This window comes from Cucumis sativus, chromosome 3 (genome assembly GCF_000004075.3).
Source record: "Cucumis sativus cultivar 9930 chromosome 3, Cucumber_9930_V3, whole genome shotgun sequence".
NCBI classification, from domain to species: domain Eukaryota; kingdom Viridiplantae; phylum Streptophyta; class Magnoliopsida; order Cucurbitales; family Cucurbitaceae; genus Cucumis; species Cucumis sativus.
Window position 1 is genome coordinate 20,419,460 of NC_026657.2, and position 26,334 is coordinate 20,445,793.

General features: G+C 34.3%; 2 long non-coding RNA genes across 3 annotated transcripts; both read left to right on the plus strand.

Moving 5' to 3' along the window:
- Positions 1–1,269: 1,269 nt before the first annotated feature.
- Positions 1,270–5,722, plus strand: LOC116402602. Of its 2 annotated transcripts, none has more exons than XR_004215048.1 (3): positions 1,270–2,111; positions 3,058–3,790; positions 4,383–5,722. It is a non-coding gene; the product is annotated as an uncharacterized LOC116402602 (long non-coding RNA). The 2 variants fall into 2 exon arrangements; XR_004215049.1 differs by having other exon boundaries at positions 1,276–2,111; positions 3,058–3,108.
- Positions 5,723–7,524: 1,802 nt separating this feature from the next.
- LOC116402504 lies at positions 7,525–14,682 on the plus strand. Its single transcript, XR_004214903.1, has 5 exons — positions 7,525–7,946; positions 8,706–8,814; positions 9,717–13,666; positions 13,758–14,015; positions 14,103–14,682. It is a non-coding gene; the product is annotated as an uncharacterized LOC116402504 (long non-coding RNA).
- The last annotated feature ends 11,652 nt before the right edge of the window (positions 14,683–26,334 follow it).

A 26,334-nucleotide genomic window follows, 5' to 3' on the forward strand; every position in this document is an offset into this window, starting at 1 on the left:
TAGAATCTCTTACCTCGAAATTAGCTAAAAATCTTGTTAACATTCAGAATTCAAATAATCAAATACTAAGCATAGACAAAATTAAATTAATAATTTTGTCAATCAAAACCAACCAACATTTTATTTACAGTTTTCAAAATTACGAACAAAGAGGTCAAACCAATTCAACCTTTGATCGGAAAAACTTTCGCAGCTCAAATCTTCCAATTAAAGTTTAGCTAACGTTCCAGCACAATATAATTCAACTAAATTCCATTATTAAATTATTCCAAGCCAAGAATTACCATTTGATGGAAAAATCAAAACTCACATCAAAACTTACCAATAAAGATGGCTAAAAGTATGTGGCTTGGAGCAAACAGTGGCTCAGCTTGGGTGCAATTGGAGAAGAAGGTTGACTCGGCTTGCAAAAAGGAGAGAGGGCTCAGACGGCTTGCAGCCAAGTTTAGATAGAGAAGAATGGCTTGCATCGACTGGGTTACTTGCAAAAGAAACCGACGGTGACGAGGTATTATGGTGTTGACGACGATTGAGACTGAGATACTTGGTGATGTTCGATGGAAGAGATGGAGACGACTTGGGCGCAACTTCAAGCATGGTGGCTCACGAAGAGAGAACGGACGCGCGAAGACCGAATGATGGGTGGAACGGCTTCATGGTGACAGACAAACGGAGGAGCGACCGATAGCGTGACTTAACGGACAGAGATAGGTAATAGAAAGGGTGGCGGTGGCTAGGGTTTGCTGTCACACCCCACTCCGAGCACCTGCTTGCTTGTTTCGAGACGTGGCGTGATGTCAGTTAAAGTCATTCATCTTTGGAACAATCTCAACTGACACATGACATGGAAACGTGAAACAATCAACAATGGATTTTTTTAAACTTGAAATACTTAAAACCTTAGTGTGACCCACTTGAAATCTTTTATAAAATGTAACATGAATAATGAAAAAATACATGACTAATTTGAATAAAAAAAATATCCTTGTTTGATGAAAAAGTAAGTTGGCTTGGCAGTAGTATGCTCACGCGGAGATCCACAATCTGTATCTGGAAAGTGGGAAAATATTTTTAAAAGAACAAGTTAAAAGACTTAGTGAGCAACGATTTTATAAAACAAGTTTTCATAAACATTTTAGTATATAACCAGAGCTTAAATAAATTTAACAATAAATAATCATATCATGAAACTTGAAGATTTGCATAGCTTTTCGAAGACAGTCCACTAGAAGAAAACTACCTTACAATGACAGTTATATATCTCAAAAAATGAATGGAAGAAAAAAAAACTGTCACGAAATATAAAATTTCGCGTTTTTGGCGGGAAAAGACGAAATTTTTCGGAAAACACTTCTCGCGACAGTTATTAACTGTCATAGAATGTTAGGGTTAAAATTTTTTTCTTTTTTCCTTCTCTTTTCTTTTTCCTTTTTCTTTCTTTTCCCTATTTCCTTCTTCCTCCCCGTGCGTCCTTCCCCTTCTCCCCAGCCGCAACCGCCGCGCCTCTTCTCCTTCCTCCCGTACGCCGCGACGACTCCACCGTCTCCTTCTCCCTTCCCTTCCGTTTCCTTCCCACCGCAGCCCAGCCGCAGCCAGCCGTCTTTCTCTTCCCTTTTCTTCCCGCCGCAGCCCAGCCGTAGCCCGCGATCTGCCGTCTCCATCTCCGGTTCGCGAAGCAACCTTGCAGCAGTCGTCCGCGCGCCGATCTGCCGTCTCCATCGCCGGTTCTGTCTTCGTCGAAGCCCGAGCCGCCGTGTGAACCAGTAACCGCCACGTTCGCCGCTCACAACCGCCGGTCGTCGATCCACATTCTGTTTTCCTCTTCATTCAATTTCCCTTGAAAAAACCCTCACCCATCGGATTTCAAGACAATCGAAGCAACCTCAAGAGGGAAATCAAGACAATCAAGCCGTCCCGATGGGTGGTGCCTGTTTTTGATTGGTTGCAACGCGAAGGGGCTTTGGCTTTGGGCCCTGAAGGCCCTTTGGTTGAGGAATTTTGGGATAATGTTAGAAGATACGCAATTTACGCCCTTACTGTGAGTACCGGTGCTATATATACTATTCTTCACTTTATTTTGGAACTGATTTTTGGGGGTGCCATTCTCCAAGGTAAACCACATATTGCCTTCTCTTTCTTCGTTCTTTTCTTTCTGCGTTGGAGTTTCAGAACTGACAATTTTATAGTTTGTAGTTTATAATTTCTCATTGAAATTGGATAGTAGTAGAAAGAGAGGTCTTCCGATTAAGATGGATAAAGTTTAAACAATAGTAGTATAATATTATTGTTTATTTTTTTACCATATTAGTTTGATGTCACTGTCAATTCACGAATGCATTTGATGCTTGTAATGGTTGAAGAATTAAACATATTTTTCTAGAAGAAGAAACCATTGTTTAAATAATGATCTCAACGAAGTTCTACTTCCTATGTTTGTTTCAGTTTTTTGAAGTGGAATGAACAAAACTACAAATGTTTATCAAACTGCCTTTCAAGTGTATGGTATTAAAAAGTGTAATGGAATTGGAGGCTCTGATGAAATGAAACATCAAAAGATAGACATAAACTTAAATTTCTTTAGGTAAAATTCTGCGTTAATTGTATTTACTAGTTGAAGTGAAATTTACTTTTCATTCAATTGCATCAGTGTCTGCATGAAATATTGTGATGTAGCTTTGATGTTCCACACTGATATGTTAATTTTGACATTTTGAATAACATTGAGAACTTTCCACTTTTCAAACCTCTATTTGGTTTGTATCTTAATTAACAGTTGTTGAATTATGAAAATGGTCACCTACACTTGTAAATTATTTAATTATCGTTTATTTCTTCTTTTCAGTGAAATATATATTTTGCACCTATTCTTTGGCAAGAAGTTTAAAGTCACACTCATATTTATTGTGCTAAAAATTTCTGATGTGTTGCCATAAATATTTTGTCTTTTTTCTACTATTTACTTTGAAAGAATATTTGCTTTTTTTTTCTTTTTTTTTGTAATGGGTGTTTAATGATTCCTATGAGTTACCACATTTGTGATTTTCTATGTTTTCTCAGGTTTGTGAAGAGGCATTCACCATTTACCTATATTATTGTGGACAATAAAACGTAAGTATTTGGATTTCCATGCTCCTCCTCTGTAATTGAGTGTAAAGGTCGTCTTGTTTTTGGCTTGTTTTGGTTTTCATCTTGCCCCTGTATATTCTTTATCTCTTTTTTTTCGTTACTGGTGTTAAACTTTACTCTAAAAAAATATGGACGGTGTTGGAACTTTGGAAAAATGCAAATGCAGTATCCTTTGATTTTGATTGCATAATTTGGATTTAGTGATAATCATTGAGGTAGCCTTGCACCGTTTGGATTTTGATAGCATATTGCAAATGTGTGTATTTTGTGGCGAAAAATCTATGTGAGAATATGTATGGTTATTCTCTATTGTCCTTCATTTTTTATGTTTGTTGTCCTTCAATTTTAGAAATTTGTTATTTTCTTAGAAGATCATCATTGCTAAACATAACTTTATTTTTTAGAAGATCATCATTGATAAACATCATCGGCCATGTTTATGATCATAGAAAACTTATCTTCTGATGCATGCTAATATGATTCTTGTACCAAGATTTTCAATATCTTCAACTCATGTAGCATTTTTTTTATGTGAGATCTTAAGACCCAGATATGCAAGCAGCTTTAACTCTCCTTCAAACGCTGTTTGATCGTTTGTATGTTGACAAGCAAATGCAATGGGTCTTAAACCCTTTTCTTCCATTTCTCTAATCTTCTTTTCCAGGTTTAACCTCTTTGTTTACTTGTAAAATAACATATTTATCTTTAATCTTTAAAATGTGTTGATTAATTTTTGCCATGTTTTCTAGTGGATTACTTTGGTGAGGAGACATGCTGAAGTTGTATTGAATGATGAAATAATATTCTTCTCTTTATGAAATTTTGTAAGGTGCAGAATAAAAGTTTCAAGTAGTTCAATTTAAGCTTCGGTTTAGTAGCTATTTTTGTTTTTAGGTTTTTAAAAATTAACCTAACGATTTACATCTTTCTAAAGTACAAAAGTTAAACTTTTAGCTAAATAAAAAAAAAGTTCAAAACAAAAACTGTTTTTTCATGGTTTTAAAACAAAAACAAAAAACCAAATAGTTATCAATGGAAAGTATTTTATATTGTAAGAACGTTTGATATCCCAAACTATGGACCTAAGTTTTTGATAGATGATATGTTCTTATTCTCAAATAGTTAATATTAGTTTCTACTGTAGTTCAAAACTCTAAATGCAAAGTTTTTTATTTTCTTTGACATTTGTTGTATGGTATTGTAGTTCAAAACTCTCTATTGTAGTTTACAAAATGTAACTTTTGCGTTTTTATTAGGTTTTGCATGAATATGATCTACTATAGTGTTGAAGCTACCAAGTAAGTGATTATATTTACACAACAATTATGAGGGTCTTTTTACAACGAGTTATATTGTTATGTTTAATGTTACTCTTATGAGTTTTTATTGATATGTTTAATATTACTTTGTTGCTTCATACCCAAGTTGTTGATTCGTATCTCTCTATTGTTTGTCCCTATTTTGATATTGATTTTTCCTTTGTTTTTTTGTTTATTACCTAAATTGTGCTATTTGCTATCATTTTCCTTCTTTTAAATATTATTTGGCATTTGACCTTTTGATTTTGTTTGGGCACTTTTGGTGTCCTATTTGTTTTAGTTTTGTTATAAAACAGAAGTTTTGACTTCTATGGTCAACATGAAAGATGAATACAAAGGTCGTTGGTTCATAAAGCTAAGGTTTGTTCAACTAGTTATGAATGTTGATATATTGTTCTCGTAGGATCAATTGATTTTGGATGATTATCTGCTTTTGGGTTCTTATAAAATGATTTGTACTAGTCAAAAATGATTTTTAATCCTCTGGAGACCACTCTCCAACATTCTCTTTTTTTGTGTCTTAAACAGCTAAATTGAGATATTGAGAGTGTTGTTTTTGGCGACAGATTAGAGCGATTTTCAGGTGAGTTTCAGTTGTGTGTGTTCTGTTTTAGTTGTGGGTTCTTTTAGGATTCTTCTAACCTGTGCACATTTTTAGCAGTTAGTATGATAAGCATACTATCTATACACCTAAAACCCATTGTACTATTTATTATATTGACGTATTCAATATTGATTGTGGACTGTGTATTCTAGAGAGAAAGAGTGAGTTGGGTATGTTTTTGGTATGTGTATCCTAGAGAGAAAGAGTAGCAGTATGTTTTTGTTTGCTGTGTTTGCCTAATATAGTCCTCATGGTCTTCTCTTTTCATTTCATGGAATCAAGTGTTGAAGTTCTTGTTTGTGTTCTGTATTTTGTTGAGACGATGATTTAGTTATTCATTGACTGTACGTATGTGTTATGGATTCTTTGTAGGTTCAACTGGAGTCGACAAGTTCATGAGTTTTGTTTCAAATATCATTTCCAGAAACGAACATTCTTGGTTGGTCCAGTCAAATATATTCGAATGCTATTTAAGATATTTTTTGATTAAGGGTTAGTATTTCGTACATGTGGATTACTGAAACTTGTATTAAGATGTACAAATATTATAAATCGTATTATAGTGTATAAATATTAAAGTGTTGGCTATTTTCTTGTACATTGGTGTGAAACTTGTATAATTTCAAATTTGTCATTCTCAGCTACATTATTGTCATTCTAATGGTTCGTGTAATGGTGGAGCTGCATGGAGAACAAAATAAAACTATAGGAAATTGAGAAATGTGATAGTTAATAGTTGTTGTAAATTGGAGAACGATGACAGATATTTAACAAAATAAATTGTCACGATTGCTCTATATGTGACAGAAATAACATGTCGTCATAAGATAAACAATGACAATTTTTTTTAAAAAAAACTGTCACGATTGCATTATATTTGACTGGAAAAAAATGTCGTCAATGGCAAAACAATGACATTTAATGTTATCGAAAAACTGTCACGATTGCACAATCGTTGACTGGAAAAAAATGTCGTCAATAACTAAACAATGACATTTTTACAAAAAAAAACTGTCGCGAGAAAAACATATTCATGACAATTAATACATGTCACGATAATAGAATTCGTGACAATTATTTAACTGTCGTTAATAAAGAAATGATGATAGTTATTGAATGTCATAAAATAAATTATGACAGTTATTGAATGTCGTTGAATGTTGATTAACGACATTTATTTCATGTCATAAAACAACCTATTGCGACAGTTTTCAAAAACTGTCGTCGAAGGCCTTTCCATGACTCCCGCTTCTATGACTGAAAATAACTGTCGCGAAATCCGTTCGCGACAGTAAATAACTGTCGTCGTAGCCCACTTTTGTACTAGTGGTCCTCCATAGCCACAAACATTATTTACCCTTGGAACAGTCAATGGGTAGCTAACCCTCCTTCTTTAAGGCATAACAATATACCCTTTCTGATGACTCATAGTTAAAAATAGGTTCGTCAACTGTACCATAAGTATGAAGTTAACCGCATGTATACAATAGGTCTCATGGAATATTCGGGCATGGATAAAATCATTTGAAAACATGAAATATTTCCTTGAAATCATAACATAGCTTGGAAATATCATTTCAATAAACATTTATCAATAGCATGGCTTGTATAAAAACTTGAGATCATGTTTATTAAATCCTTTAGAAATCATGAAATTATAACATAGCTTGGAAATATCATTTCAGTAAACATTTATCAATAGCATGGCTTGTATAAAAACTTGAGATCATGTTTATTAAAGCCTTTAGAAATCATGAAAATATAACATAGCATGGAAATATCATTTCAGTAAACATTTATCAATAGCATAGCTTGTATAAAAACTTGAGAATTGAGATCATGTTTATTAAATCCTTAAGAAATCATGAGTTACTCACAAGCTATTGCTTGTAGAGTCTGAAAACATGTTTAACAAAAAATCACTTTGAAATCATGGTGTTACAATAACACCAAAAAAATTAAGGTAATTTTAAATTTAATTATCTTACTTAATTTAATTATGTTGGAGTTAATTGTGTGTTATTTTTGTAGATAACTAATGAGATGGTTGATTTTATGGAATTTGGGTTAATTAAATATTTGTGGATAATTATTGTTTAGGAAATTAAGATTTACTAGATATTCATTGGAAGAATATATAATTAATTTGAACATTTAGAAGTAGATTGATTAAGTTGATGATGGATTGGAGGGAATTAAGAATAATTATATATGTATGTATGTATATGTATGCATGTGTGTATGTATGTATATAATTAAATGGATTTTTGGATTGGAAATAATTATATTAATATAATATAATTATTTAAGGAGTATTTATTTTTTGAAAGATTAAAAGAGATGATGTGATGGGAGGATTTAGTGAAGGGAGAGATTAAGATTATTGAGTTATTTTGTAAAAGAATTAGAGAAGGTGAAAAGAAATAATAATAATAATAATAATATTAAATAGGACTTCTTGCACTTCACCTTCTCCAATAATCTTCCCCACACCAAATACCCTACCCGCCGCCCATCATAGTACTCACCAACCATCTTCTCTCGAAAGGCTTCGTCTTTACTGTCGTTCGTCCAACCCATTCTGCCCAAGTCATTTGGTTGTCGTGCGTCGTGGAGCACATTTCGGTCATATCTCTTTGTCTACAAGCTTCGTTCGCCATCGTGTCTTCGTTTTGCCAACCGTTCGATCTTTGCGCATTTTCACCGTCGCACGCATTCGTCGACCATTTCCATATGTTTGTCTTAGGTGAACCCGAGATGTTCAGCTTCGCGAGCCGCATCCTCCATTCGTGCAAGCAAGCTGATTCCTCTCTACTTCAAGCCGCATGCATACCTTCGAGCTGTTTCCTTGCAGTGAGCCAAATTGAGCCAATTTCCTATTTTTGGTTATTATTTTGGTAAGTTCTTGATTGAGTTTAGGTATACCCATCAAGTAACAAATTTTTGGCTTGAAATAATTTAAATTATTGATTTGAGTTGTATTATTTTTGCTTGAGGTTGGGTTGGGATTTTTATTTGGAGGGTTTGAGCTGTGAAATCTTTCCCCAACCAAGGTTGATTTGGGTTCAACCTCTTTCGTTGGTGAGTTGGAACCTAAGTAATGAATTGTTTGATGTTGGGTATCAAACTATTTATTTAAATTTTATTTATGTTCATCTGCTTGAAAATCTTTGATTGTTGCTGTTAGGAATAAATATTGTTTGAGCTAATCTCGAGGTAAGAGATTCTAGTATATTGAAGAGCTTGCATGTATGTTTTTTTTATTATGCATTAATGTAGCTAGGATACGTAATACGTAATGTGACTGTTAGAGATGACTTAGATATGTTATGACTTAGATATGATCACCTTTGACAGTATATTGAAGAGCTTGCATGTATGTTTTTCTTATTATGCATTAATGTAGCTAGGATACGTAGCTAGGATACGTAATGTGACTGTTAGAGATGACTTAGATATGTGACTTAGATATGTTATGACTGGTATATGATATGTAGACATGTTATAGGCTATGATGTTATGTTAACTTTGTCTATTAAGGTCGTACTCATATGGGTGTCCCTCGGGATCACAATCTATTTATGTCTGTGTGGCTAACTTTTAGGAGTGATTTGATCGGGTCAATTTCTGTTTGATTCTCTTATGCGTTCCTTCAGGTCACTGAAGACTAGTTCCTCTTAGGAGTCCCTTCAGGATCACCGAAGACCATATGTGTTTCTTGAGAATCACTAGATAGCGTGCATTTGAGAGCATGATAGTTATGAGGTACCTTCTTACCGGACACCCTAACATGAAGTTAACAAATATTTAGTGAAACTAGTAGTGAGTCCCTTATTGGGTATATGTTTGTACTCGCTCTTTTCTGTGTTTAATTTTTCAGGCAAAGTAAGAGATAGAAAAAAGTTAGCGAATGACAAGAAATGATAGTGGTTCACCATAGGGCCAATTTATGATTGCTTCCGCTATTTTCAGTATTTTGTTTTACAGGATTTTATTTAAAATTTCAGAACTCATGAGTACTCTTATGATATTTTCTTATTTATTTTAAATAGGGCCCGAAATAGGATTTGACTTTTATTTTTATTTCTACAAAATTTATTTAGGACTTTATAAATGAGTATTTAAAGTTTTTTAATGAAAAGTTTAGTGTCTTCTTTTATTTATTTATTTTCTTTTAGAAAATCTTTATTTAATTTAGTAGTAACGATCTCAGCTTAGTGTAAAGAGTTGGATCGCTACAATTGGTATCAGAGCTTCAGTTTTTAGGTTATGTAGAATGACTTACGATGTAAGTCTTTGATTTTATCCCTATGGCTAATACATTCCTTTGTCACTCACTAGGTATGTTTTATGATATAAATTTATGATTATGCATACATGATCTTGCCTAAATTAAACTAGATACGTATGAATGTTATGAATGAATTTGTTGTAAAAGACTTTTGGTGGTAGAATTTAGGAAAAATGTCGCCATGTAGAAGTGTTCGTAGAGGTGGTAGGGGAGGTAGAGGAGTTAGATGTAACCAACTTGAACGACAGCCTACTACACACACTGTCGACCCCACTTGTCACTCATGTAAACCTTGCTTCCATAGAGCAAAAGTACAGAGATTTGTTATTCGAAGCATTGGCACAATGTCAACCTGTCTAACAGACCCCAACTGCAGGTGTTCAGATCCTGACTGCAAGAGTTCAGGCCCTAGTTGTAGCCCAGAATGTACATGATCAGTTGTCAGCAAAAGCCAAGCACTTTAGGGATTTCAGGAAGTATAACCCTTGAACTTTCGATGGATCCTTGGACGACCCTACCAAGGCACAAATGTGGTTGACCTCTATGGTTATATTTCGCTATATGAAGTGTCCCAATGACCCAGAAGGTTCAGTGGGTCGTGTTCATGTTGATTGACAGAGGTACGACCTGGTGGGAGTCTACTGAGAGGATTTTAGGTGGAAATATAAACTAGATCACCTGGGAACAATTTAAGGAGAATTTTTATGCTAAATTCTTCTCTGCTATTCTAAGGGATGCCAAGCGCCAGGAGTTCTTGAGACTGGAGCAAGGCAATATGTCTGTAGAGCAGTATGATCAGGAGTATGATATGTTATCACACTTTGCTCTTGAAATGGGAAAGATCAAGCCTGACAGAGCCGACAAATTCGTTGGAGGCCTTAAGTTGGAGCTTCAGGGTTTCGTTCAAGCTTTTAGGCCAGCTACCCAAGCTGATGCACTACACCTTCTTGCTCGTCCCAAGACATGGCGTGATGTTAGCCGAAGTCATTCGCCTCTTGAACAACCTCAACTAACACATAACATGGAATCGTGAAACAATTAACAACATAAGTCTTTTAACTTGAAATACTTAAAACCGTAGTGTAACCCACTTGAAATCTTTTATAAAATATAACATGGATAATGAACCAAACATGAATAAATAAGTGTTTGGACAGTTACATGACTATTTTGAAACAAACAATGTTCTTGTACAATGACAAACTAAGTTGACCTGACAGTAGTATGTTCAGCATACAGAGATCCACAATTTGTACCTGGAAGGTGAGAAAACATTTTTTAAAAGGTAAGTCAAGAGACTTAGTGAGCAACGATTTTATGTAGCCATATAAAGAAAAAATATGTCATGTGCAAGAACCTCTCAACTGTGCCATGACCTTGTCATGTGTATGTAACTTGATCCAAAATAACCTCTATAAAGAAAAAATATGCCCATCTTGCCCACACATGCCTAACTCACGGCCACTACCCAGTCAGTATTTAAATATATTCAGAAACATGACTCATCTTTGAAAAATCATAACATAAAATCCACAACTCTTTTGACAATCCTTAATTCTACAAAGTTTCTCTAAAATGAGTTATCTTTCTTACCTCAGAATTTCAGAATCAAATTCTAAAAGCCGAGTCCTATAGCCCACTTGGCATGAACCTTGCTCAAATTCACCTAAGAAATGACCTCACCTTCTCTGGATCAAAACACAAAATTTCTTGAATCCAAAATGCATAGAAGCCCTTAATCAAAAACTAAACACAAATTCTTAACTTTCAAGACTAATTTGAGTAATTTTGCACAAATGAGTTGTGAGAAATTGATTGCTTGAAACTAGCCTATTTATAGAGTCCCTTACATGAGATTATTGTGACACTTAATTCGTGATTAGACTCACCTCTTAACCTGGTAATTACACCTAATCACCTCCTCCATGTCCTACTTGGTCGCAAAATGCATGATGACATGGTTGTGATACTTGGATTTACTTTACTTCGTTTATTCACAACATGCCACATACTTGATCCAAACGCCTAGCTACACTAAAAATTTTACCTTTGCCGACGAAACGCATGTCAACGCCCCTAAATTTCGTCGGTAGAAGTGGTTTACACCAACATATTATTTTGGCTTTGGCAATAAGTGGAATCGTTGATAGTCTATTTTATAGCGTTGTCATAGATAGGTTTTGTCGACGACATATTTTTGTTCTGTCGGCATATTTAGACATATGTTGACAATGTATTATCACCGTATGCTTAAGTAAAAAAAGGCCAATGAATTTAAAATAACCGTTGGTAGTTCGTTTAAAACAAAAAATTTCCTAGTTCACGATTTTCCCCCAAATCTCCTTCTTCTTCTTTCTCTTATGCTGCCACCCCTTCCCTTCCCCTTCACGGTTTTTGCTCTCTTTTCTTCCTCCCACACACGCCGACCACCCCTTCCCTTTCACCATTTTCCCTAATTTTTCTCCTTCCCACATAGTCACCCACCTTTTCCCTTCCCCTTCACCATTTTTCCTCATCCTTCTCCCTCCCACACAGTCGACCACCCCTTCCCTTCCCCATCGCCATTTTCCTCACTTTCCCACGCACGAACTGCCCAGGCTTAACTTTTTCTAGACAGTGTGGATGATTGTGTGCCTAACATTTTTTTGGACAGAGTGTGGACGGCTGCCTCCCTCCATCGCACCCTCTGCCGCCCCCTTTTTTTTCTAGACAGTGTGGACGGTCGCCCCTTCATTTTTCTCATTATCCTTTTTATTCTAATTAAGTAAGTTTAACTTAGATCTATTTATTTATTTTACATGTTTTATATGAAAAAATAATAGATCTGCTATGATTTACATGTTTTTATAAGGAAATTATAGACAATTATTTTGAAATGTATAATCCAAACATACACATGTTTCTTATTTCTACGCTCTATGACACACTTTTGGAGGTGACTTTACCTTCTTTTGCTACCCACATAACCTAAATATCTTAAGACCTAATTTTGACACTTAGCTAAATTTTTCCAACTTTTCTCTTATTCTTAAACCTAAACATGAGTTGCAAATTTTTTACTTTATTTTTTCATTCTCTTGTCCTTGACCCATCCTAGCAAATCCAAAGGTTAAATAAATTTTAGGTTTCACATTTACAAAAGAAGAAAAATTGGGGAAGATGATGAATAGTGAAAGTGCACGCTTTACGAGATCCTTGATACAATAAAATAATAATAATAACTATTACTATTATTAACTCATTTTTACTTTCCCAAATATTTTCATCTACCCTCTTTAAATTTAAAAACTAATAAATCTTATTCTTTCTCCTCATTAAATTCTCTATCATCCAATCAACTTTTTCTCTTTCCCACACTATAACAATATATTATTCTTAATAATTATATTATCCTCAATAATATAATTGTTCTTAACCTTTCCCTATTAACTATATATATATACATACATATATAATTAATCAATATCCTTAAAACTCGCCAAATCAAATTACCAATTTCAATAATTAATTAAATATTCTTCCACTAAATAGTTAATTAATCCTAATTTTCACAAAATCAACAATTACCATCGATTATCTAAAATAACACCAAAAAATCCAACATAAATAAATTTCACTAAGATAATTAAATGTAAAATTAACTTAATTTTTAGGGTGTTACATTTATTGATTTCATTAGTTATATGCTTGTGTTAATGATATCATTGTATTTGTAAGTTTGGGCCTACGAGATAGTGTTGTCCATCAGTGGTCGAGTTGTCTATAGGGAGTTATCATCTACGATACCACGCATCATGCAATGAAGTTGCACAAACTCACCTGGGTTGAAGGTGATTAGGTCTCAGGTTTTCGAGTCTTAAATGGTACATTATGATTCATTTTCTTCCTCCACATTCAATATAGTATTCTAGGGTTTTGTATCTTAATTAACACAAGTTGATGTTCCAATTCCAACCCATATACATGAGATTGAACCTACAGATGACTAACGTACTTACCTTGATCGGAGTCTTAAAATTCCTAGCTACAAGGAAGGCCCGCATGACCCTCATCCTCAGCACTTCGAGCATGCCTCACCACGCATTCATGTCGAGCATCCCCCCTCCTCCTCATATCCAGCATCCCCATTCTCTTCCTTGGGATGATGGTTACCCCTCCACATCTACGAAGCGGCCTATTTAGACTGATAGACTCTGGATGATGTGTGATTGCAGCCAACATATACGTCACCTAAAAGGGAGATTAGATTAGATGAAGGACTTTTTAAAACGAATGGAGTCATCAGTGTTATCAATTATAAATGAGCTTTTGATGGCATTGATTAAGGTATTATTATTATTCACATGGAACTTTTTTATTATTTTTGTCTTAATTAAGTATTAGTCCTTACTTATGTTTCTACTGCTTCCTTAATAAGGTAAGGTAGTTGACTCCCAACCATGCTATGATGGTGGTGAGAGTACGTCCTTCAATGCATCAGAGGCTCAAACTCTGGTTGGCAACGTATTCATTAGATGTTCCTACTTTTATCAATGATGAACAGCCTACTGACAAGGAGACAGGAACATCCGTTAGTGACAACCCCAAATATGGTATCATATCGATCGACGTACCATCAAGGGGCGAGGATGTGCGACCACTACCTCCCCAACCCATGCTAGAGCCGAAGGATGAGGTAAATGATTTCAAATTTTGCATTCCTTTATATAGTGACTTTAGTAATAATAAAACTAACTAATAAACTGAATTGCAAATTGTGCAGTCTATTGAGTTTGATGTGGAGGTCATCTCACCTTTAGTTTTTCCAGATGTCATACTTAAGGAAAGGACGACAAGGAAGAGAGGTATACCCTGGAAATTGTGATTCTCAATTATCGAACAAGGACAAGGGGCTAAGATAAGAAAGAGGGTGCGCCCCTACAATCCTGTTTGCAAGATCCTCATGAAGTTTGATAAACAATTCTCGGCATACCTCACTGACCCTTGGAGAGAGGAGTTATAGAATAGGGTTAGATGCTCGAGGGCCCTTTTATGGTTCCTAGACCTTCTAACCCCACAAACATTCACGGACGACAACGTATGTATTTAGGGGTGTAAATGAGTTGGGTTGGGGGACATTCTCAACCTAACCCATACATTTTGGATTGGTTGGGTTGGCAACCCGAATTGTATTACAAACCTAGCCCAACCTAACCCTTAAAATATGGGTTGGGTTGGGTTTTGAGTTTTTGTTTTTTTAAACGACGACTTTCAAATTTGATACATGATCTTGGGGTCTTAGTTGCACCAAGATACCTCGAGATGAAAGAATTATATCTTTAATTTATTCAATCTTGGACATACATTGCCCCTAAATGCCCTATGATGAAAGAATTCTTCTTTTAGTTATTGGATCTCAAGCCTTAATAACATCGAGAAAGCTCGAGATAAAAGAATATATTCTTCTTGAAGGGATAAAAAACTATGGCAGCAGAAGATTTTACAGAACCATTCCTCAAATTAATTTGGAAATTCCAAAATACCAGTATATTGGCAAAAATTTAGAATCAAAATTTTAAATAAAAACTAAGTATGCTTTTAATTTAAAAGATACAAAGAACTTACTTTTGTTGACGTCTCTGAATCTACAAACCACCGAATTGGGGGACACCACCCGTCGGAGACCTTCCTAGGATGAGATTAGTTTGTGGAAAGCAATTGAAATGGGAAAAGGTTTAAAGGTATATTTGAGAGAAACTTGTTTCTTTTTACGGAGAGCAGCAAAAACGCTAACTTTTATTTTTTTTATTAATTCGTTAAAAAAATTGTTTTCTTCTAGATATTTATAACTTTTTTTCATTCTTGGAATAAGAATTGGAGTAGGAAAGAATCATGAGATTCTATTAATTTAAAAAACATTAAATCAATAGAAATTTCAAATCTACAAATTAATTAACAATTAATCAATTAGTTAATAATTAATTAATATTTTATTTAAATCTTATTTAATGAATATCTCTCCAATACCTTATAGTTTTATATTAATTTAATCAATCAAATTTAATTAAATAATATTAAATTAAAATATTAATTAATAACTAAATTAAATATCTTATATTTAACCTAAGTTAAATCTGAATCATATTCAAATGTAAATTTCTCTCGTAACCAATAATTTTAATATGAATCCAATTCACATTAAATTAATATTTGAACTCATTCAACTATTTTATCTCTCATAAATTAATTTTGAATCATATCCAAAATTAAATTTATACAATAAAGTTGGATAAACTTTATATTATAATGTATTATTATACATTATACTAATTCCTAAAGTAAATTTAAACATTTCAAATTATAACCATTATAAATAAATCTTATTACCCTTTACGAGCTAGGAAGGGGACTTAATGAACCTACAGATAAGAAGCTACAACGATATGAGATTAACTGTGTGTAGACTCCACTAAAAACTCACAGTTGAACTCTTCTCACTCTAGATATATTTATGTGGCCACGGAGATGGACGATTAACAGTAAGTTGGTCTTTTACGAGTGTTCGTAATACCAGTTAGGTCAAATTACCGTATTAACCCTAGGTTACCTCTAATCCTTAAATACTAGTGCTCCTCTAATGAACAACCTGTTTACGATCCTACCAATAAATAAAAACCCCTCTCGTGTCATAGAGAGGGTACGACATTTTGTTCAAGTCTTGGAGAAACCATTTAAGGAAACACTCATCTACTTACCCTAAAGTAGGAAAAGAGTGAATTCCATCTTGTGTAATTATGTTTCCAGCTCCTCACTCGGTCTTGTCCCTAAAATGATAAACTTATTGAGTAAGTGATCTGGCCACTTTCACCCGTACAAATCAAAGGACAATCCATCACAAATAGAAGTTCATAATACACTCATAGGATTAAGACTAAGTTACCTAGGTCATCCTTGTGAAATAGAAACCTAACTAGTTAACGAGAGTTACGTCTAGTGGTTACTATTTTGTAGTCCGATTTTATGCAAACTCATTGCATAGGATATCCTCACTCGCATGTCAACTACACGAACGTGTTGGATCATTGCGTTTGTATTAAATACAAAGTGAGTAACATCCATAGTGTTACCAGGATAAGGTACCCATCCCTATCCTTATACTATAAACTCTTTAAGCTGATCTTGAATATTGATCCTTGTATGTCTCTACATACTGTTCAAGACTCATTAAACAACTTAGGATATTAGTTTATTGGATTTGGGTTATATTTAAGACAAAACTAATAATATAATTAATAACAATTATTACAATAATAACACTTTATTAATATCGGTCAATAGATTATATTTACAATCTACGAGTTTGAGGACATAAATCCCAACAATATGTGGCATGTCACATCATCTCCAACTACCATTCTTGTCTTCTAGTGAATCTTCCTCGGATAATAACATAATTCCTCACCTAGAGATTGTTGGTCGCCAAACAAGTTCCCATTGCGTAGCCTTTGCGCGAGATGTCTCCTGCGATTCACTAGTTTCTTCATTTCTAAACATCTTGCATTAAGACATAGAAATTGCGTAAAACAGACATGATGCTTATGTAAGATGTATTTCTAAGTATTTATGAATTTAGAATATAAGTTGCGCATTTTGGTCCTCTTCTTATGTGTTTTTGACCTCATTATTCTAATAAAAGAGGCTATAATAACGAGTGTTTATACACGTTATGATCTTCATTGGATATATGTTTTTAAAGATAGTTATGCAAAAGTCTCATGTCGGGAGTACTATTGTTACAAGATTCAAATAAAAGATTCTGACAAATCAATTCTTTTACAATTTGGTCGCCTTTTACAACAATACATAGTTGATATTGCAGAAAAAGGTAAGTGTTACCATTGTGGCCAAAACGGGCACTGGTTAAGAAACTGCCCAAAATACCTTGCAGAAAAAAAGGCAGATAAGGAAACACAAGGTAAATATGATTTACTAGTTGTAGAAACATGTTTAGTGGAATATGAAAATTGTACCTAGATACTATATTCAGGAGCCACTAACCATATTTGCTTCTCATTTCAGGAAAATAGTTCTTGGAAAAAGCTTTCAGAAGGCGAGATCACTCTCAAGGTTGGAACATGAGAGATGGTCTCAGCTTCAGCAGTGGGAGATTTAAAGTTGTTTTTTAGAGATAGATATGTCATACTTAAGAATGTCTTATATGTACCTCAAATGAGAAGAAATTTAATATCTATCTCTTGTATTTTGGAACAAATGTATAGAATATCTTTTGAAATTAATGAAGCGTTCGTTTTCTATAAAGGTATTCTAGTTTGTTCTGCTATACTTGAAGACAACTTATATAAGTTAAGACCAACCAGAGCAAATTTTGTCTTAAATACTGAAATATTCAGAACAGCTGAAACTCAGAATAAAAGACAAAAAGTTTCTTTTAATGCCTATTTATGACACTTAAGACTTGGTCACATAAATCTCAATAGGATTGGGAGATTAGTTAAAAGTGGGCTTCTAAGTCAGTTAGAAAATAATACTTTACCTCCTTGTGAATCTTGTCTTGAAGGAAAAATGACCAAGAGATCTTTTACTGGAAAAGGTCTAAGAGCCAAAGGACCCTTAGAGCTCGTACATTCGGACCTTTGTGGACCAATGAATGTCAAAGCTCGAGGTGGATATGAATATTTCATTAGCCTCATTGATGATTATTCAAGATATGGTCATATTTACCTAATACATCATAAGTCTAATAGTCTTGAAAAGTTCAAAGAATATAAGGCTGAAGTAGAAAACGAATTAGGTAAAACAATAAAAATACTTCGATCAGATCGAGGTGGAGAGTATATGGACTTACGATTCCGAGACTATTTAATAGAAAATGGAATTCAGTCACAACTCTTTGCACCTAGTACACCTCAACAGAACGGTGTATCAGAAAGAAGAAACCGGACCTTGTTAGACATGGTTCGCTCTATGATGAGTTTTTCTCAGATGCCAGATTTTTTTTGGGGATATGCTTTAGAAACAGCTGCTTATATTTTGAATAATGTTCCCTCTAAAAGTGTTTCAGAAACACCTTATGAGCTATGGAAAGGGCGTAAAGGAAGTTTACGTCATTTTAGAATTTGGGGTTGTCCAGCACACGTGTTGGTACAAAATCCTAAGAAATTGGAACATCGTTCAAAATTATGCTTTTTCATAGGTTATCCAAAAGAATCAAGAGGTGGTTTGTTTTATGATCCTCAAGAAAATAAAATACTTGTGTCAACAAATGCCACATTCTTAGAGGAAGACCACATCGGGGATCATCATCTTCGTAGTAAACTAGTATTAAAAGAAATTTTCAAAAGTGTTATAGATAAACCTAGTTCATCCACTAAGGTAGTTGATAAGACTAGGAAATCTGGTCAATCACATCCACCTCAACAGTTGAGAGAGCCTCGACGTAGTGGGAGGGTTGTTCATCAGCCTGATCGCTATTTGGGTTTAATTGAAACTCAAGTCATCATACCTGACGATGGCATAGAGGATCCATTAACCTATAAACAGGCAATGAAAGATGTAGATCGTGACCAATGGATCAAAGCCATGGACCTCGAAATGGAGTCTATGTACTTTAATTCTGTCTGGACTCTAGTAGATCAACCAAATGACGTAAAACCTATTGGTTGTAAATGGATCTACAAGAGGAAACGAGACCATGCCGGTAAAGTACAGACTTTCAAGGCTCGACTTGTGGCAAAGGGTTATACCCAGAGAGAGGGAGTAGACTATGAGGAAACTTTCTCTCCTGTTGCCATGTTAAAGTCAATTAGAATACTCTTATCCATCGCCACTTTTTATGATTATGAAATTTGGCAGATGGATGTCAAGACAACTTTTTTGAATGGTAATCTTGAAGAGAGTATCTATATGTCTCAACCAGAGAGGTTTATAGAACAAGATCAAGAACAAAAGGTTTGTAAGCTTAAAAAAACCATTTATGGATTAAAACAAGCTTCTAGATCCTGGAATATAAGATTTGATACTGCGATCAAATCTTATGGCTTTGAACAAAATGTTGACGAGCCTTGTGTTTACAAAAAGGTCGTCAATCCCATTATAGCATTTTTAGTCTTATATGTAGATGATATTCTACTTATTGGAAATGACGTAGGATATCTTACTGATATCAAGAAATGGCTAGCTATGCAATTTCAAATGAAAGATCTGGGAGATGCACAATACGTTCTCGGAATCTAAATTGTTCGAAACCGTAAGAACAAAACACTAGCCATGTCTCAAGCATCTTACATAGACAAAATGTTGTCTAGATATAAAATGCAGAATTCCAAAAAGGGTCTACTGCCGTACAGATATGGAATTCATTTGTCAAAGGAACAATGTCCTAAGACACCTCAAGAAGTTGAGGATATGAGAAATATTCCATATGCTTCCGCTGTTGGAAGTTTAATGTATGCAATGTTATGTACTAGACCTGACATTTGCTACTCAGTAGGGATGGTCAGTAGGTATCAATCCAATCCTGGACGTGATCACTGGACAGCCGTTAAAAACATTCTAAAATATCTTCGGAGAACAAAAGACTACATGCTCATGTATGGTACAAAGGATAAGATCCTTACTGGATACACTGATTCAGATTTCCAAACTGATAAAGATGCTAGAAAGTCTACATCAGGATCAGTATTTACTCTAAATGGAGGAGCAGTAGTTTGGAGAAGCATAAAGCAAACTTGTATAGCTGATTCCACAATGAAAGCTGAATACGTAGCGGCTTGTGAAGCAGCAAAAGAAGCAGTATGGCTAAGAAAATTCTTGACAGATTTGGAAGTCGTTCCAAATATGCATCTACCAATCACTTTATACTGTGACAACAGTGGTGCAGTTTCAAATTCAAGAGAACCTAGAAGCCATAAAAGAGGAAAGCATACTGAACGCAAGTACCATCTTATCAGGGAAATTGTACATCGTGGTGACGTTGTAGTAACCCAGATTTCTTCTCAGCAAAATATTGCCGATCCTTTTACAAAAGCCCTCACGGCTAAAGTGTTTGAGGGTCACCTACACAGTTTAGGTCTACGATGTTTGTAAACTAGGACAAGTGGGAGACTTATTGGCCATGTGCCCTAGTTTCATATATATTCTCTCACACCACATCTCTCATACCACTAGGAATTTTAGTCCAAGTGGGAGTTTGTTGGAATTTTTTGTCCTAAAACTCGTAGTTTGTAAATCATATTCTGTTCAATAAAGTTATTATTGAGAAATTAAATATTATAATCTTAAATCCAATAAATCAAGTTCCAAGGCTATTTTTGAATAAACTTGAACTTTATGTGTAAATATAAACGTGGATCAAGTTCGAGTATATAGCCTAAATAGTCTATAGTATATGAAATAAAGGTTGGGCGCCTTATTTAGAGAAACTATGGATGCGGCCCACTTTGTAGTACAAACGAGGTGATCCTAATCGTTCATGTAGAGACATGAAAGTGGGGGCATCCTATGTAAAATGTTTACATAAGACTGAACCATGAATTAGTCTTTTTTACATTATAACACCGTTTACTGTTTAAAACTGACTATCTCAATTATTGATGACCTAGGTAACTTAGTCTTAATCCTGAGTTAACTATGAACTCCTGTTCACACGAGATTATCCTTAGATCTGCATAGGTGAGGGCAGCTCATCAGCGTTGGCCCACAAGCCTCCCATTTCAGGGGTAAGATCGGGTGGATAGCTGGGAACATAGGGTACAAGATGGAATTCACTCCTACCCGCTTTAGGGTTAGTAGATAGGTTGTTCTCTTAAGCACTGAATCCAAGTCTTGAACAAGGGGCCCCACCCTCTCATTGGCCCGAGAGGGATTAAGTTTATCGGTTGAACCTTAAACCAATTGTTCAATAATGGATTAGTGGGACTTAAGGAGCAAGATGTAATCTTGGAGGTAAAACGGTATTTTGACCCAGCCAAGGTTACGAGCAACCTGTGAAGGATTAACTTACTGATTATGGTTTTATCAAATGGACACAAATATATCTATAGTGATGGGAGTGCAACTACGAGACTTTAGTGGAATGACCCGTTAGTTAACAAATGTTGATTAACTCGGTCTAAAAGAGTTTAGCTAGTTAATCTTGAATCGTTGGAGCCCATGATCTATAGGTCCATTAGGTTCCCCTGCTAGCTCATATGGATTAAACTTAGAACATTGTGATGAAATAAGTCGAATTGTTCGAATTGGGAGAAGAAAGAGAAACCGACAATATATAGTGATATAGTCGTCGGTCTTCTAATTAGAAATAGAGCTTTATGTTTTACATACTATAAGTATGAATGCGGATTCATACTAAGAAGCTCGGAATTGATGGAATTGGTAAAAAATAGTAAAAAGTCAAATTGTTGACTTTTGACTTTGAAAAGTCAAACTTTGACCGGCCTTATATTCAAATGTGATTTGAATTTTGGAAAAATGAATGCGGATTCATGCTTGGGAGGTTGGAATTAGTCAAAGCGGACAAAATGGTAAAAAGTCAAAATATTGACTTTTGACTAAGAAAAGTCAAAGTTTGACTTTTGACTTGGAATATTTAATGACCATTTTACCCTTGGACTAAGTTAGTGGGAAAATCCAACATTTTGTTGGATAATCCTACTAACTCTTAGTGGGATATGTGGCTATATGAGATATAGACACCTAGCCCACTAAGTTCCACTAATTGTTAGTGGAACATTAGGTGTTGAGATTTGGCAAATTAATTACATGCATTTTTGCATGTAATTAGGTTATAAATAGGGGTGTTTTCAAATTGTTGAAGACTTTTGCCTTTTTTAATTATCCTTCAACATCTCAACAAAAGAAAAATTTTCTACCTTCCAATCCCATTTTATCTCCATTTCTTTCTACACCAAATTGGGTCCCACAACCCGGTTCTTTGTCCAAGAGGATAGTAGTTGAGTACTAGTGGTGGTCTCGGTTTGAATTGACAAGAAGGTATCAAAGTTTTTTGAAAGCTTCAAATGTAATATTTCCTAAAACCCTAACTTGATTAGTTTAGAGTTACATGTTAATTGTGGCAATTAGGGTAGAAATTCGATTTTTTTTTTCCGCTGTGCATGTCTTAGTTCTATCACCCCTAACTTGTAACATCATTTCTATTCTTTATATTTTTGTATTTTTTACATTGTATGTTGTTTATATTGTATAATGGTCAAAGGCCTACATTCTTTAATACAATGTATACTTATACCATTTTTTACCCATCCACGTCTTTGCTATTCACTTGTCTTTATGTTATTTGTAGTTCAGGTTTGTGATTAGTTATTGACAAGAAGCCTTGCTTATAACTCTTATCACGTTTAGCTGAGCTATGTTTATCATTTAACCAGTGTATATCGTCAACTACACAAAAGGACAAGTAGTAGGGATAAAGCTACCCTATGCAAAGAGGTGTTTGGAGACAAACCGCATCTTGGTGAGATAACTTCCATCATTTGTATCCCGACATTAGGCATGATAGGTTACTTCCCTTAAACATGGAGATTTATAAGTGTTATACGTGATTACTTTTAGATATGCCACGTTTAATTAGGCTTAGTCATTTGGATCCCGAAAGAAGACTAAGTGTGATGTTTAATGACTCCAAGAGGAGTGCGTTTTAATCATAAACTAATCAAGCAAGTTATATCGCGTCAAGGTTTTCATATAGCTTAGTTGCTTGATAGCACTAGACCTTCCTTCACCCATTCTTTCATACAAGTTAGTTCATCCACGCTTCAACCATGCATCCTCATTAAATCATCTTACAGATTCTCTAGGTGTACATTAGTAGGTATAGTCTTTCTTACATTCTTTTATACTATATATTTTATTTTTTTATACCACCTAATTGACAAGTAAAACCCTAGAACTAAGCTTTGATATCAGTTTCCAAGTGTTCGACCGACCTAAATCACCCAGAAAACTTATTATTTCGCTTACACTTGGACAAACAATAGAAAAACTTGTGTACAATGATGACTTAGATATATATGATGGAAGATATTGAGAGTATTTTGCATGCAATGATCATATCCACTCGCATGATGAAGAGATTCATGAAGAGCATTTTGCATGCAATATAATGATCCTGAATCAATGTCATATCATATGGAATAAACTTAAAAGCACTATACCAACATAGGCAACATCACTATTTCTCATGACCCTATGTTGTCTAGAATTAAGAGTTATCACTAAGTCTGTGGAGTTGACCAACTAGGTCAAGTTGTAGGCATGGTTTAGTTGGATGGACTTGTACAAACCCACAAATCAAACATGCAAACAGACAAACTACAACGAATCAAAATAGACTAGGTTGCGCAAGATCGACTCTCAACAAGCGTTGATCTTACCAGAATTGTGCAATATACTCCACCCTAAGTCTAAAAAAGTACTAAGCATAATGCTTCTCAGAAATTTAGACCCATCAAATGATCTTTGTAATGGGACAAGAATGGTGTGTCGAGACTTTGGAAAACATGTGATTTTTACTGAAATAGCAATGGGACAACATATTGGCAAACATGTCTTCATACCACATATACCTTTAAGTCTTACAAATGATGAAGGGTATCTATTCAAATTTAAGAGGAAACAGTTTCTAGTACGCTTTAGTTTTGTAATGATCATAACAAGGCATAAGGACAAACAATACCACATGTTGAAAATTACCTTCCACAAGATGTTTTCTCACACGGACAATTATATGTTCCACTTTCCAGAGGCATCTCTAAGAAAATGACAAAAATTCTGTTGAACATAAATGTTGAAAATGTAACAAAAAAAAAATTGTATATAAAGTACTCATTTAAGCTTTATTATATGTCTTTAGTATTGTTATTTTTTAATTTAGCACTAAATACTATTTATTCATTTTAGCAAACATATATATTAACAAGGTTCTCACGTGCAATGCACGTTTTTAGTTATCTAGTGTACTTAAAAGACTTCCTAAATATGCGTAAAGTCACTCCAAAGGACTTAAGAGAGACATAAATTCGATTTTGGAATGCAAAGTAAAGGTTTGGAATGTGCGAGATGTGTGCGAGATGATACATCTCGCACATTTTAAAACTTTCACTATGAATTTTGAAATTAAATTTATGTCCCTCTTAAGCCTTTGGAGTGCTTTTACGAATGTTTAGGAAGCCTTTTAAGTATATATATATTATCTCACACACATCTCACACACATCTCACACATATTTAATTGTAAGGAAATTGTAACATATTTGAAGGACTTGTGTATTATCTCACACACATCAACAACATATTTTATGGGTTCCTTTGGTCCTTCATGTTTTTTGCTCTTGTTTTTTTCCTGGTATATACTCACCAAGTGTGGTTGAAGAATCAAATAAAAATTATAAAGTATACCTTTTGTGTTTGTATTAGAACTATCTGTGGTGACCTATCTAAAATGGGTCATGTGTTTATGAATCAGCTATTGGAAAAACAAAATTCTACTGTAAAAAATGGTGCAGTTTTCAAATTGATTACAACCCAAATTAAGGCGGAAGCTGGCTTGGATAGGAGTTAGTTTTAGTTACTGATCTACTATAAAAAAAAAAACAGTACCAAATTTAATGATTAAAGTCCCAAATTAATGCAGAATCTGTACATAAACTGGAATTTGAGGTCTATAAAAACATAAATTGGAACTTATATTCCATACAAAATTGGAAGCTGAAAATGAACTTATAAGTAAATTAATAATTAATGTATAATAGTAAAATATATTCTCCAGATCTGACTTATAAGCCCAAAAATTTCAATGATATTCATTACAGATTCAACCCGACTTATGTACAGATTTTGCAACATATATGATATACAACTCCTAAAGATTTCACAAAATTGAATTCATAGTAGTGTTGGACTATAGTTGGAACACCGATTGTTTGCCCTAACACCAAATATCAAAGAATTTAGTACTATCTCACAAATCTTGCATCAACTTATTACGCGATAGTTTACCCTCTTATGTGATCATTTAACTTTCTACCTTTAAACGATTGTTTACTTCTTATACGGTCGACTAATTTTTCATACGATTGATCGTTTAACAAAATACCTCTTCAAAACTGAAAACATAATGATAATGATTTTGAACAAATCATTTCAAATTAAAGTGAAAATTATGCTTGGGAATAAGATGTCTAGGAATTAATTATAATTATGTTTGGTTGTGAAGGAATTTTATCACGATCGTTAGCCCTACAACCTTCTACACGATCGTTTAGTTTTTCACATGATCGTTTAGCTTTCTATCTTCAAACGATCGTTTAACTTTCTACCTTCAAACGATCGTTTACTTAGCTTCTTACACGATCGGCTAACTTTTCATACGATTGTTTAACAAAAATTATTGCTAGTTTTAAGTATAAGTAGAACAGGAGAGCTTTCTTTTCATCTCAGACATATTTTTTTCATCTTCAAAGGCAAAAGCATGGCAAACCAACATACAGAAAATAGAAAAATTGTTATAATCAACAAACAATAAATCTAGTAAGCCATCCCATTTAACACAAAACCAGCATCCATGGACAAGCAAAATATATAAAATCCCTCACAAATAAAGAACAATAAAACAACTCCATAACCACGTGGATAGCCCGCCAAGACTTCAGTGATGACCAAGCCTAAACTACTGAAGCTAGAAATGAAAATTCTACAAATTACCAATAACTGCTTCTTTTAGAATTTTTAACAAACATATGGTGTCCACAACAAATTATTCTATAACTGAACAATACCACCACAACCAATTAACATAACTTCCAAACATCATAATAAACAGATGAAAATGGTGGGGGAAAGGGAATGAGGAGGTGTGGGGGAAAGGGTAGGTAAAATGGTGGGTTTTTGTATGTAGAAGTTTGAACTGGAGGTCATTGAAGATGGAAAATGAGAAAGACCTTGAAAAAGGTGGAAGGGGAAAATGAGTTTGAAATGGAG